Genomic DNA, 14308 nt, shown 5'->3' on the forward strand with positions numbered 1-14308 from the left:
AGAGAGACAGAGAGACAGAGAGAGACACAGAGAGAGACACAGAGAGAGAGACAGAGAGAGAGAGACAGAGAGAGATAGACAGACAGACAGACAGACAGAGACAGAGAGAGAGAGAGAGACAGAGACAGAGAGAGACAGAGACAGAGACAGAGAGACAGAGAGACAGACAGAGACAGAGAGAGACAGAGAGAGAGACAGAGACAGAGAGAGAGAGACAGAGAGACACACACAGTGTCTGTGTGTGTGTGTGTGTGTGTGTGTGTGTGTGTGTGTTCAGGAAGGTGCAGACCATAGAGAAGTATGCATTTCAACATGTCTCTGATTTCCAATCTGTCTCTATAGAGATTTTGGAGAATTTGCTCTGGGATTAAATAGAGGACTCTCTCTTGGCTGAACAAGGTTTCTTGTTCCCAGTGGTGGAGCATCCTCTATTATAGATCGTTTGGTATATTCCCATCTATGTAACTCCTCTGGCTTCTGTTTACTATCTTCTTGGATAAATGGACTTGCTCACTATTCACTATATATGGCGGTCTTTCGTGTAACTAGCATTTGGTTCAGCTGTCAGACATCTCTTCCTTTTAAATTCTTTTTTGTGCAAGGACTCTGATTGAAGTTAGATAACATGAATCTGTAGTGGACCCAGGCAGCTAAGTTTTGTGACTACCTCTAATTCTATTCAGTAGTATATGAGTAGGAGTAGAGGAGGCAGATGGTAGGAGTAATTCATGGTTGGAGTTTGACAAGACAGGAGTAGTGATAAGATAAGGAAGTGAGGGATTTGAGAGTAAAGAAAAGTGTGGAGGTGAATTCTTTAACTATAGAGTTGAGGTGGGGGTGGGGAGAAAAGTGCAATCACAGCAGAGGTAACAGCCTGAGAAAATTTTAAAGTTTAAAATGAATAAAGAATAAGTTTAGGGGGCTAAAGCTTAAGGAGACATATGACCTCATGAAGAGATTATTAGACAGGAAGGAGATAATATAAAACTTAACCTTTTTGACTCCTTAGTTCATGGAGTTGGGGGTGGGGGAGAGGAGAATGGATTTGATAACATCTAAGGATACTTTCAGTTCTAAATTTATGAATGCATGATTTTGTGACAGTATATCAAGATAGCTAGCAGGGGAGTGGTTTGGGAGACTCTGAGATCATTGGTCCCCTTTCTATGACCATAGGATCAGATTTAGAATTGAAAGTCACTTTTGATATCATTTAATTAATTCCTTTCATTTTATTGATAATGAAAAGGAGGCTCACAGAGGTTAGTGACTTACCCAAAATTGCAAAGCTGACAAATGGAATCTTAATTTAACATTTTGGAAAAAAAAAAGAAAAAGGGGCTGGGAGAAGGAAAATTGCTTTCCCAAAGTCAAATAGATTGCTTGTCACACCCCCACCATACCCCTATCAAGAGATTAAGGGTTAGGAGGGAAAGTCAACCCACAGAATCTTACATTTGGAGTTAGAACTAACTCCAGAGGATGTGTAGGGTTGAACCCCTGTCTAACCAGAAATCCCCTCCATAAGATCCTAGCAAGGGGTCATATAGTCTACGAGGGCAGCCAGAGTGCTATGTCCGGGTCAAGTCTGAGTATGCCATCACCCATAAATGTAGAGGACGAGGGAGAGCTCAATGTGATACATAGGCATCTAGCTGACAAAAATCTTTGATAAATTGATGGATCTTCCTCGACAACTAGCACAGGGTTCTGCACAGTAGGAACTCAATAAATATTTGGCGAATGAGTGATAAAATGAGTTTTTTGCAGGCAGGTAGTTCTGCTTGGGATTATAATGTGAAGGGAGGCAGAAGTGATTTCCTTCTCTGCTGAACTCTCATATTGCTGTGTTCATACCTCTCTAAGACATTCTACATTCTAACTTGCATTACAGTTGCAGCTCCTGAGAGACAGAAGCTGAATCTTATTTATTTTTGTATCTCCACAGTTCCTTGGCAGCCCAGAAAAGCTGCAGGAGAAAGGCTCCATGGCATAATATTAATTGGGATTGAGGGATTGAGGGGACATATGCTGTTGTTATGTCTCAGATCAATGGGTGGAAATTTCAAAGAGTCAAATTTAAGGTATCATGTTTGAAAAAAAAACATTTCCTTACCGTTAGAGCTGTCCAACAGTGGAATGAGCTGCCTTGAAAGGGTGAAGGTTGCCTCACAAGAGGTCTTCAAGCAGAGTTAGATGATCACTTGGGTAGCTAGGTGGCATAGGGGATAAAGTTTGGGACTCGGAGTTAGGAAGACCTGAGTTTGAATCCAGTTTCAGACACCTATTGGCTGTGTGACACTGGGCAAGTCACTTAATCCTGCTGGCCTCAGTTTCCTCATCTGTAAAAAGAACTAGAGAAGGAAATGGCAAACCATTTCAGTAGCTTGGCTAAGAAAATCCCCAAAGGGGTCATGATGGATAAATGATTAAACATAACAAGAAGTAATTACTTGTTGGGTATGTATGTTGTCGTGGGGATTTTGTGTGGGCTTGGGTCAAGTGAGATGGTCAGTGAAGTCACCTACAAGTCTGAAATTCTGTGGTTCTGTAACTCTGATTTTTGTTATGAGTATGTCTTTGTCTAAACCCTGTTAAAGGGGCTTAGCATGCTGCCTAGCACATGGCAAGAGTTAAATAAATACTTTTTCATTCATTCACTCAAAATAAGGGGATCAGACAATGTGGCATGTAAAGTCCCTTCCAGCTCTGATGTGTCCCTTCAAGTTAACATATTCTATGTCTAAGGTCTTTTCCAGATCTAGGATTTTATGATTCAATGTATGAACAAAGAGGAATGGAAAGACATAAGGGCACAGTGTAGTCTAAATAGAAATATACTAGAAGTATATTTGGTCACTTGGTGACTGTTCACCATATTCTTTATAATTGTGACAAGTTACCTTTCCTCTTTGAGACTCAGTTTTCTCCTCTGTAAAATGGGGATAAATTACCTGGACTATTGCCTGCACAGGCATCTGGTGAGGACAAGAGGAACTAATATACACAAAAGCCCCGTGTGTCAGTGTGAGCTCTAGTTACAGAGACTTCCTGCTCTGGGGCTAATATATGCCCTTGAGAAATAAAGGCAGGCACAGAGAAAGGAAAGCTGACAATTTTAGCCTGAGCTGCTGGACCTAGATCTACGGAAGCTTGGTTTAAAAGGGATGATTTGTTGTTAGTTGTCTCTAGGATATGCCCAATGCCATTTCTTGGTAAGAGATGTATCTCAGACTAAGGTTAGATAACATGAATTTGTTGTGGACTCTGGCAGCTAAGTTTTGTGACTTCCTCTAATTCCACTCAGCAGCATATGAGTTTTCTTTATCTCAGAAATTCAAGGAGATGCCATTTCTTAGACTGCAGTTACTGATATTCTTCCTGTTTCTATTCTACTAAACCGCAAAAACCAAGACAAAAATCTCACGGTGTGGCATAAGCAAGTTATTGGTATTGTTATCATCATACATATTCCCTATAAATGTTAGACAGGGTGTTCCAAAAGACTTGGCGCAATTTTGTGCTTGAATGGCTTAAAACTTCAGTAAGACTTTTGGGGGTACCCTGTGTAGAGTTTGATAAAAGGGGTCTTAATCTTTTTGGGTCATGTGTGTCTATGTGCTTGTATCTATACATATATGTATATACAAATACACACATACATATGTGAATACATATATCTACTTATAAAACTATCTATATATGACATGGCTTGAGATTTCATTGGTATTGGGAATTCAATTAGATTGTGAACTCTGAGGGCAGGGACTGTATTTTTCTTCTTTTTGTATCCCCAGGACTTGGCACAGTGTTTGACACATAGTATATACTTAATAAATATTGACTGATTGATTGATCTTGTTGAGAAAGTTCCTTTTACCAATAAAGATGAACAACTGCGCTGTAACTGATACTTTTAGAGAATTGCTTGGAGTTTTGCAAGGTTAAACTACTATCCATGGTCCCATAGCCCATGTGTGGCAGAGACAAGGCATGAACTCAAGTCTTCTCTAATCAGAATCAGACTCTGTCCACTACTATACCATGTAACCTACCATTCCCCACCTCCCTTTTCCCTTTATCCTCATCCTCTCCTCCCTTCTCTCTCTGAATCTCTGTTCCTTTCGTCCCCACGCCTTTCTCCCTCTTCTTTCTTTATCCCTCTTTCTCTTTCCCCTCCCCTTCTCTCTTCCTCCTCTCCATGTGTCTTTGTCTCCCTTTTTTCTCTCCCTTCCACCCCTCCTCCCCCCCCCATCACTCACACACACACACACACACACACACACACACACACACACACCACCACCACCACCACCACCACCACCACCACCACCCAGACCAACATCTACCGGAAAGACAACTGTCATCAGACAACCTGTCATCAAGAACATCTATCATTAACTCCTCTCTTAAATATCTACTAGTTACCTCACCATGAGAAGTTATCTGACCTCTCTCAGTATCAGTGAAGTCATCTATAAAATGAGAATAAGAGGTATAATAATAGCTGTGATATTTTCATCACAGATTTGTTGCAGGTTTAAGTTTGAGAGCACAATGCAAAGCACTTCATAAACTACAACATGTAATATGCAAATACAATTTATCAGAACCAATGTGTAAATATCAGTTATCACTGATTAATATGTAAATATCAGTTATCAACCAATGTGTAAAGATCAGTTATCATTATCAAGTAATATGCAAACAACAATTATTAGCAGTGTGTATCAGTTATCAATGTATAAAGATCAATTGCCATTATCAATCAATATATAAACATCAGATATAATGATCAATGTGTAAATATCAGTTATTATTATCATTACAAAATTTAAAAAGGAAGATGAGAGGTAAGAGAAAGAAACTCAAGAAATCCTAGCTCTCAGATGGGAATATAGAAACAAATTCTTAGTGATTTTAGTAAACCGCCTGCCCAGATGAGGTACAAAAAATCAGTGGGAGGCAGCCCCAGAAGGGTCATAGTTTGGGGTCACCTGATACTTATCCAAGCCTCTTCTAGACAGCAGCCAGCTAAGAATATCAGCTTCACATATTAGGATATTAAAAATATTACAATTACTTTTAAACACACAAAAAGGGGGGAATGGAAATAATTTTATAGAAAAGGATCCTAAACAAAACTATCATTATTAATATTTCTACAGTGGTGATAAGAGATGGATTGGAATTAGATATGAAAAAATATGGAATATTCTGTAAATGAAACCCAAGGGAGACCAAGTGAGTTATGAAGGTCATTTCTCATTAATGTTGAACTTTTCTATTTCTTCCTAGACTGCATTGTCATTCAGGCTTTGAATACAGCTTCTAAGATATTTTGGATTCTTTTGGTAAGTACTGTATTAGTGGGGACTGTTTATCATCAGTATAATAGTACTATTTTAGTATTTTTATACAATTTTCTTTCATCTAATTACTACCATAATTTAATAATGACTCATTTATATAGCTTTATGTTTTCCAAAGTACTTTACATATATTATTTCATTAACCATCACAACATCCTTGTGGGATAGAGTACTTTTGTGCCCATGGGGAAAACTGGCAAAACTGAGTCTCAGAGCAGATGAATTTCCAAAGTCATATAGTTAGTTGGTAACTGGAACTCAAGTCTTCTGTGAGTCACATTCTCATTATACAAAACCAAGTCAACAAGCATTTATTAAGTGCCTACTGTATGCCAGGCATTACCTGTTTCTCTGTATAGTTAATGGCATTTTTTTTTTGGAATAGTGTTGTGAAGGACATGACACTGAAGAGTCCTCTGATATGAAGGGAAAAATCAATGGATTTAGTAGAATGTTAGCTCTGTGAGGGTCAGGACTATTCATAGCATCACAGGGTCAGAGATATAGCACTGGACGGGACCTGAGGTTCAGGGAGGTTATATCCTTCCTGAGTCACACAGGTCATTAAGTGGGTTTTTGTACATCTCTGGTCTAGTACAGGAGAGGCATTTAATACATTCAGTATATGAAGAGGGTTACAATAACACTGTGAGGTAGGCAGGGTAGGGATCATGATGCTCATTTTCTAATTGAAGAAACTGAGTCCAGAGAGAAGAACTGATCTGTTCAAAGTCAAACAATTACGAAGCAGAACTCCAACTGGGATGCTGTTTTTCTGATTCAATATATTGGAAATTTCCCATGTCTTTGTTCAGTCTTGTCCTCCTCTTCATGATGCTGTTTGGTCTTCTCTTGGCAAAGATACTGGAGAGGTTTGCCATTTCTTTCTCCAGCTCATTTTACAAATGAGGAAACCGAGGCAAAGTTAAGTGACTTGTACAGAGTCATATAACTAGTAAGTTTCTGAGGCTTGATTTGAACTTCTATTTTTTTTTAATTTCAGGCTGAGTGCTTTATCTACAGCACTACCTGTGCTGCTGCACAGTCTTCCCTTAAGCCACATGAATAGAGGGAGAGTGATTTGAGAAGCTTCTGGATAGAATAAAGCACTTGGCAACTGCAATGAGAGAGCTCTAGAATCATCTGCTGTTAAATCCAGAAAGGACCTAAAGGACCAGCTTGTCCAATCCTCTCATTTTACAAGTAGAGAAATTGGGGCCTAGAGATGGGAAGGCCCAAGGATAGCTCTTGATGTCTCCCAGTTTCTCCCAGAAATCACAATCTTTCTTTGAATCTCTCTGGGGCTGGAAACATTTTCAAGAGGTGTCTGAGACATAAGGAGCTAATGCTGAAGGGGTTTTAGTAGAGACTTCCTAGGATCCTAGGATTATTGCTTTAGGATTTCAAGGAGAATTAAGGTTATCTAATCTGATCCCTTTATTTTACAGATATGGAAATTGAAGCACAAATAAGTTGAATGACTTGGTGTGATGGCAAGCACAGAAGTAGTTCATACCTCATTTAAGCTATTGAATTAACACCTTTTTTCATGTCAAGTTTCTTTTGAGCCTTGTATCAAGTCTGTTAAGAACCAGAACATGAGAACCCTACAACTTGTGAACCCTAGAATTCATGAACTCCTGCAATAGGAAGGGGAGGAGCTAATGACCATATATAAAGAGAGGCCCAGGCTGGAGAGAGCAGAACTGAGAAGAAGACTCTTGTAGTGGCAGGGTCAAGAAGGAGAAAAACTGCCCCGGCATTCTGTCTGTCTGCTCTGTGTTGATGTTTGTTTGTGATACTTTGTACAGAAGCCTTGGGACCTCACTGGAAGCCCCGAAAGAGGATTTTCTGGTTGTATGTTTTCAGAAGTCTTGGAAGAGGGTTTTGGAGGTCTGGGACTTTACTGATGATTTGTGCTGACCTCTTGGATCCTGTTTTTGGGCCTGTGTTTAGTTCTATGTTGATGATTTGTGCTGAGTTGTCAGACCTTGTTGGTGGGTCTGAGTTGATTTCACAGTCAGGTAGTGAATTGATGACAGTGCTGGCAATGTGTATGAATATTATTGTGGCTCTGTCAAGCTTTGTCTTCCCAGAAACAGGAACTGTGAAGGACATGAGGTGGACTGGATAGTGTGAACTTCAATATGAAGGAACTGGATAAGGATCTAGACAAGGAACTGGGAGCTGCCTGCCTTTGAACCCAGGTGACAGTTGGAGCTGGGACCATGGAAGAGGAACCATGGAAGCTGAGAACCAGCCTCAAGTCGAGCTGAAAGAAGACTTCACTTGGGATACTGTGTACTGACTGAGGAGATTATGGTTTACTGTGACTTAGGGGTGGAGAACTTTGACTCCTATACTTTGTGATTGAATTAAGAATTTTGTGATTGACTAAATGAATGTACTTTGTTTAAAATTATGTGACCACTTTGGTGAAAACTACATGGCCATTTTAGTGATAAGTTGTTGAGTTGAATGGTGAATGCTGCATTTTGATTTTCTGGTATAAGTTGTAACATTGTGAATGCTGTAACTTGATTTTCTGTGGATTTTTTGCTCTGATTTGTTATTGAATAAATAGAGAGTTCGCTATACTATGTAATCCAAACTTTGAAAGCTGTTCATAGCAACAGTCCTCGGGAAAGGGGCTCATGCTTGACTTTACACTTGGCCAAGATCATACAGCTTGCAAGAGGCAGAGCTGGAGTGTGAATTCAGATGAAACTCTGACACTCAATTTGTCAAATACCTATTGTGCCCTGAGAATTTTTCTAGGGCCTATTGAAAATATGGAATAAATGTAAGTCATTATTGATTAGAGAGATGACTAAGATGACAAAACAGGAAGATGATGAATGTTGGAGAAGATGTGGGAAAGTTGGAACACTAATTCATTGTGGGTGGAATTGTGAACTGATCAAACCATTCTGGAGCACAATTTGGAACTATGCACAAAGGGCTATAAAAATGCCCATACCCTTTGACTCAGAAATACCACTTCTAGGGCTGTATCCCAAAGAGATGATAAAAATGGGGAAAGGACCCACATGTACAAAAATAGAGCAGCTCTTTTTATGATGGCAAAGAACTAGAAATTGAGGGGATGCTCATCAATTGGGGAATGACTTAACAAGTTGTGGTATATGAATGTAATGGAATATTATTGTTCTATAAGAAATAATGAACAAGCAGACTTCAGAAAAACCTGTAAAGATTTAAATGAACTGATGCTGAGTAAGGGGAGCAGAACCAGGAGAACAGCATACACATTAACAGTCACATTGCACTATGACTGAATTTGATAGATTTAGTCCTTCTCAGCAATGCAAGGACCTAAAACAATTCCAAAGGACACATGATGGAAAATGCCATACACATCCAGAGAACTATAGTCTGAATGTAGAGTGAAGCAGACTACTTTCTTTTTTGTTTTGTTTTGTTTTCTTTCTCATGGTCTTTCCCATCCATCCTAATTCTTCTATACAACATGACTAATGTGAAAATATGTTTAATAGGAATGTATATGTAAAGCCCATATCAGATTGCAGGCCATCTCAGGGAGGGAGAAGGGGGAGAAAATTTGAAACTTATGGAAGTGAATGTTGAAAATTAAAAATAAATAAACTAACTTAAAAAAAGAAAATATGGAATAAATGTAAATCACAGTCTTTGCCTCTAATGATGCTTTAATTTAACTGAGCAGATGAGATAAGCCAGGCACCTAGAGGTTTAAATGGATAGAGTACTAGACCTAGAGTCAGAAAGGCCTGAGTTATATTCTGCCTTATACTCTTGCTAGTTGTATGAACCTAAACAAATCACTTAATCTCTATCAGCCTCAGGTTTGTCAACTGAAATAATAGCACCTGCCTTACAGCGTTGTTAAAATGATGGACAGAATAGCTTTTCAAGCTTGGATTAGCATCATCATCATCATCATCATCACTGTCATCTTCACCATTATCACTAGCATTTATACAGAGATCTAAGATGTGTAAAGTGTTTTACCATAACCAGGGGAGGTAGGTAGTATCATTTTGGCCCATTTTACAGATGAGGAAACTGAGGCAAAGAATATATTAAATGACTTACCCAGGGTCACACAGCTAGTGTCTGAGGCAGCATTTGAACTCAGGGCTTATTGCTTCCATATCCAGTTCTCTTATCCATTGCAATATCTAGCTGCCTCAGACTAGATCTTAAGTCCTGGGTTCATTTGCATGCTGTGTTCTACAATAAGAAGAATTTGGGGACTGGGAGTGGAAGGGGCCAGGTCAGAAGTGATAGAAATGGCAGTCTGCTAAAGTCTTGAGAACATAAAGAAATTACCTCATGACTATCTTGCCCATCAGTGAAACCTTTGCTTCCTTTTTCTAGGCTCCTACTTTGCACACAAAATTGAGTTTTCAATTCTAGACTTTCATATTGCTGTCTCTTCATTTTTTTGCTGTGTTAGTCTTGTCTCTCCTACTAATCTGCAAGCTTCTCAAAGTTATGGGCTAGGGCTCATTTCTCTTTCTATCTTCCAATAATAATGACAGTGAGCATTTTTTAATGCTTTAGGTTTGCAAGATGTGTCACATATGTTTAATTTTTAATTACTTTAATCCTGACATTTAATTTTTAATTAATCCTCATAACAATCCTAAAAGTAAAGTAGGTGCTATTATTATTTCTATTTTACAGATGAGAAAACTGAGGCTGAAAGAGAATAAATGACTTGCTCAGGGTCACAGAGTCAGTGTGTCTGAGGTTAAGCCTCTGAGGCAGGATTTCAATTCATGTTCCCTTGACTTCAGAACTGGTACCTTAGTTACTTCACCCATAGCTTAGTGTAAAACTGTGTAATATAATGTGTGTAAATGTATGTGTGTATGTGTACACATATGCACATATATGTATGTGTATATGTGTGTGGTGTTGTTCAGTTTTTTCAGTCATGTCTGACTCTTGGTGATTCCATTTGGGGTTTCCTTGGCAAATTTACCGGAGTGGTTTGCCATTTCCTCCCCAAGCTCATTTTACTGATGAGCAACTGAAGCAAACAGGGTTAAGTGACTTGCCCAGGGTCACATAGCTGGTTAAGCATCTGAAGCCAGATTTGAAGTAAGAAAGATGAGTTTTTCTGACTCCAGACCCAGCACTCTATCCATTGTGCCACCTAGCTTTTCTCTCTTTCTGTTTACATATATATGTATATATACATAGAAGTGTATATATATATATATATATATATACACATACATAAAAATCCCCACATATGAGTTATATACATGTATATTACTTAATATATTTATGTATATAATATATAAAATAAATGGGGTTAACAATCTTTGGATGTTCAAATTATCACAAGACAGTTGAGAAGGTAACTCTTTGTAAATCTTAAAGTACCAATGACATTTTTAGATATATGGAGAGCTTTTTTCTCAACTATCTTGTGAAAGTCCCATAATCCAAGGATTATTAATTCCATTTTACAGATGAAGAAGCTGAACCTCAAAGCTCAAAGTTAAGTGATTTTTATAAAGTCATACAATAGCAAACAGTGAACCAGTACAGGAATGCACATCTTTTGACTTGGAAAACAGTTGAGGTGAATGCCACAAGTACTAAATTAGAGAATGGGACAGAGGTGTGTACAAAACCCTAAATCTGTCAGAAAGAGTACTTGCTGTCAGAAAGATGAGAGTCATTTATCCAACTTCTTTCCATAACTCATCTTCAAGAAGAAAGGAGGGGGAGATTACTTGGGCCTTCTTTAATTGGGAGTTTGAAAGATTATCTCTTACGTGGATCTGTGCTTCTGTCAGGGCTGGGCCCTGGGCCAGAAGCCAGGATAATTTACAGGGCCACAGGCAAATGTCCTTCCTTTTGACCACTGCACTGAGCTTTGGTCTTAATTATTTAAAAAGACTTTAAATTTTATGAGAGCACTCTAACGCCTGGCAGCTAAGGGTACTTAAAAAAAGTAAAAAAAAATAAATAAATCCAGATGTTCAGAGGACATTGGAATCAGACTGACTGCCATGGAAAGGATGTTTTGGCTTGTCTTACACCTAAATACCCTTGGTCGTCCACTCCCAGCACTTCAGAGTCTGCTCCAGAACAAAGAATAGCAAACTAATTGCTATTCTAATAGTTCTAATAAGAACGCCTGTCTTTGAACAATGTCTCTGTCACTCTGTGGTCTTAGACAAGTCACTTCTCTTTTCCTGCTCTCATTATCCTCATCTCTAATATGGTGATGCCAATACCTAGAATATATCATAAGAGAGTTATTGTGAAGAAAGTGTTTTGTGGAGCAGGGGGTTCTTAATCTATTTAAGTATCATGGATCTCTTTAGTAGTTTCAGTAAAGCTGGGGGACCCTTTCTCAGAATCATGTTCTAAAATGCATAAAATAAAATACATAGGATTAAAAAGGAAAAAAATGATCACAGAAATACATGTGTGTCTATATACATATATGTATGTGTGTATGTGTGCATTTTTAAAACCAAGTTCATATACCCCAAGTTAAAAAGTTCTGACCTAGAGGCATTGTGGGGCAGTGGAAGGAGAATTACACCTGCATTTAGGAAAGACCTAGATGTTAATTTCAGCTCTGACACTCATCCGCTATGGGCTTCTGATAAAATAATTTTAACTTCTCTGACTCTAGTTTCATTTCCTGTAAAATGAGAAGAATAATCTCTGCTTTGTTATTAGAATGTAAGCTCCTCCACTAAAATGGAAACTCCTTGAGGGCAAGGACTGACTTTTCCCCTCTTTGTATCCTCAACACTTAGCACTGTGCCTGGAACATAGTAGGCACTTAATAAATGTTTATTGATTGGATTGATCTACCTGCTTTATAGGATTATCGCTAGGAAAGTGTTTTGGAACCACAGCAGAATATTCCAATAGAGAAATAAAGACCATAAGAGAAGAACTGATTGCCTATACAACAGAAATAATTGGTAGGACAGAAATACTTTAATATATGATGGCAAACCTCACAAAAAAAAAAACAAAACAAACCAAAACAACAACCAAATTGGGAGTGATTGATTAGAAATTCAAATATACAGAAATGAAGAATGATCTGGAAGAAGAGAAGCAAAAATATTAAATATTAAAAGAAATAATCTCTATACAAGTAAAAGATATTGATCTAAGAGGGAGGAGGGCTGGAGACAATTTAAGGATTATAGATCTCCTGGAAGAATAGGACAAGTAAAACAGCAAAAAAAACCTTGAACATCAAGATACAAGAAATAATACAACAAAACTGCCCAGAACTTCTATGAAAACAGACACAAAATCTCAATCAAAAGAAACCACAAATTGTCAACACAAAAAATAAGCCTATATTGTCAACTCCAAGACACATAGCAGTTAAATCTCATAATTCCAGGAACAAACAAAAATTTTCTGCAAGTAACCAGAAGAAACCTTTAAATATAAATGAGAAGAAAATTGAGTAACACAAGATTATTCTGCATCTGCCAGAAAACACAGGAGGGAACGGAATAACATGTTCTGTAGAGCAAAGAAACTCAAAATGCAACCCAAGGTGGTATGCTTTGCAAACTTGAACCAAATAATCATTTTAAAAAGATAGTCGATAAAATAGAGGTATTATAAATATTTTTAAAAGGGGCCAATAAATTACTCACTTTGCTTTACCAGACAACAGAAACATAAGAAAAAATACAGCTGCCAAGGAAGTCACAACAAGATAAATTACCCCAGAATAAAAGGGACGAAAAGAGAAAAATGTTGATTGAGTTTAAGAACCATACAAAATTTACAGTGAAAAAACAACAGAGGGATCAATGAGAGATTTGTTTCTCTAGATTTTGAGAATAAATTTCTCAAGTAAATTTCTATTCTCAAAATACACAAGGAGATAGTGATGAAAGCAGCACTTTAAAAAAAGTAACAATAGAGGAAAAGACTTGAAATATGGATTAAACAGCACAATGTCCATACCTTAATTAAAACTACTTTATTGCTAAAAACTGCTACCCATCATCTGAGCCTTCTGCAAGTTGTAATCTTTTTGCTGGTGGAAGGTCTTGCCTCCATGTTAATGGCTACTGACTGACCATGCTGATGGTTGCTGAAGGTTGGGGTGGCGGTGGCAATTTCTTAAACAAGACAACAGTGAAATTTGCCACACCAATTGACAATTTCCTTTCATTTGAAACCTTGTAGAGTTTGTAGTTGTAGGGTTATTAGTCAGCCTAATTTCAATACTGTTGGACCTCAGGAAATAGGGAAGACAGAGAAGAAGGAGAAATACTGTAGAACAACTAGTCAGTGGAACAGTCAGAAAACACACATTTATTGATTAAATTCACTGTCTTACTTGGTATGTTCCATGGCACCCAAAATCAATTACAATAGTAACAACGAAGTTCAAAATGACAGACAAATAATGAAAAAGTTTGAAATATTGTGAGAATTATCAAAATATTACTCAGAGAGACACTGTGAACACCTGCTGTTGGAAAAAGGATGCTGATAGACTTGCTCAGGATAGGATTGCCGTGAACCTTCAGTTTGTAAAAAATACGATATCTGTGAAGTGCAATAAAGCAAAGCACAACAAAATGAGATGTAGCTGTAATTGTTTGCATGATATCTCTCCTTGACAGTAGGGACTGGTTTTGCTTTTCTTTATACATCTACTGTTTAACACAGTACCTGACACAGAGTAAGAGCTTAAGAAATGTTTGCTGACTTGAGCACATGGAAGTTTTATGAAAAAAAATTCCATACATTAGGACACAAAGACAAATGTAATAATAAAACCATATATGATAATTATTATATATTTAGTTTTCAACATTCATTTCTTTTTTTTTTTAAAGCAATAGGGGTTAAGCAACTTGCTCAAGGTTACACGGCCAGTTATTTCTGGGTGTGGTGCTAAGTATCTGAGC

The 14308-nt window shown here is 37.8% G+C and overlaps 1 protein-coding gene and 1 long non-coding RNA gene across 3 annotated transcripts in view; one reads left to right on the top strand and one right to left on the bottom strand.

The window, feature by feature from the left end:
* The window catches only part of LOC138148316 (uncharacterized), a 58851-nt gene extending 49524 nt beyond the window's left edge, over positions 1–9327 (top strand). For both annotated transcript variants that reach the window (XR_011165022.1, XR_011165021.1), the window contains exons 2-3: positions 5299–5354; positions 6821–9327. This is a non-coding gene — a long non-coding RNA (uncharacterized lncRNA). The remainder of the gene's footprint in view (positions 1–5298; positions 5355–6820) is intronic.
* The window catches only part of TENM4 (teneurin transmembrane protein 4), a 1707472-nt gene that overhangs the window by 1319935 nt on the left and 373229 nt on the right, over positions 1–14308 (bottom strand). The gene's annotated exons all lie outside the window — the stretch shown is intronic.

This window comes from Petaurus breviceps, unplaced genomic scaffold, assembly GCF_028583685.1.
Source record: "Petaurus breviceps papuanus isolate PSGF00001 unplaced genomic scaffold, PetGlider_PUasm1.0 90823, whole genome shotgun sequence".
Taxonomy (NCBI): Eukaryota; Metazoa; Chordata; class Mammalia; order Diprotodontia; family Petauridae; genus Petaurus; species Petaurus breviceps.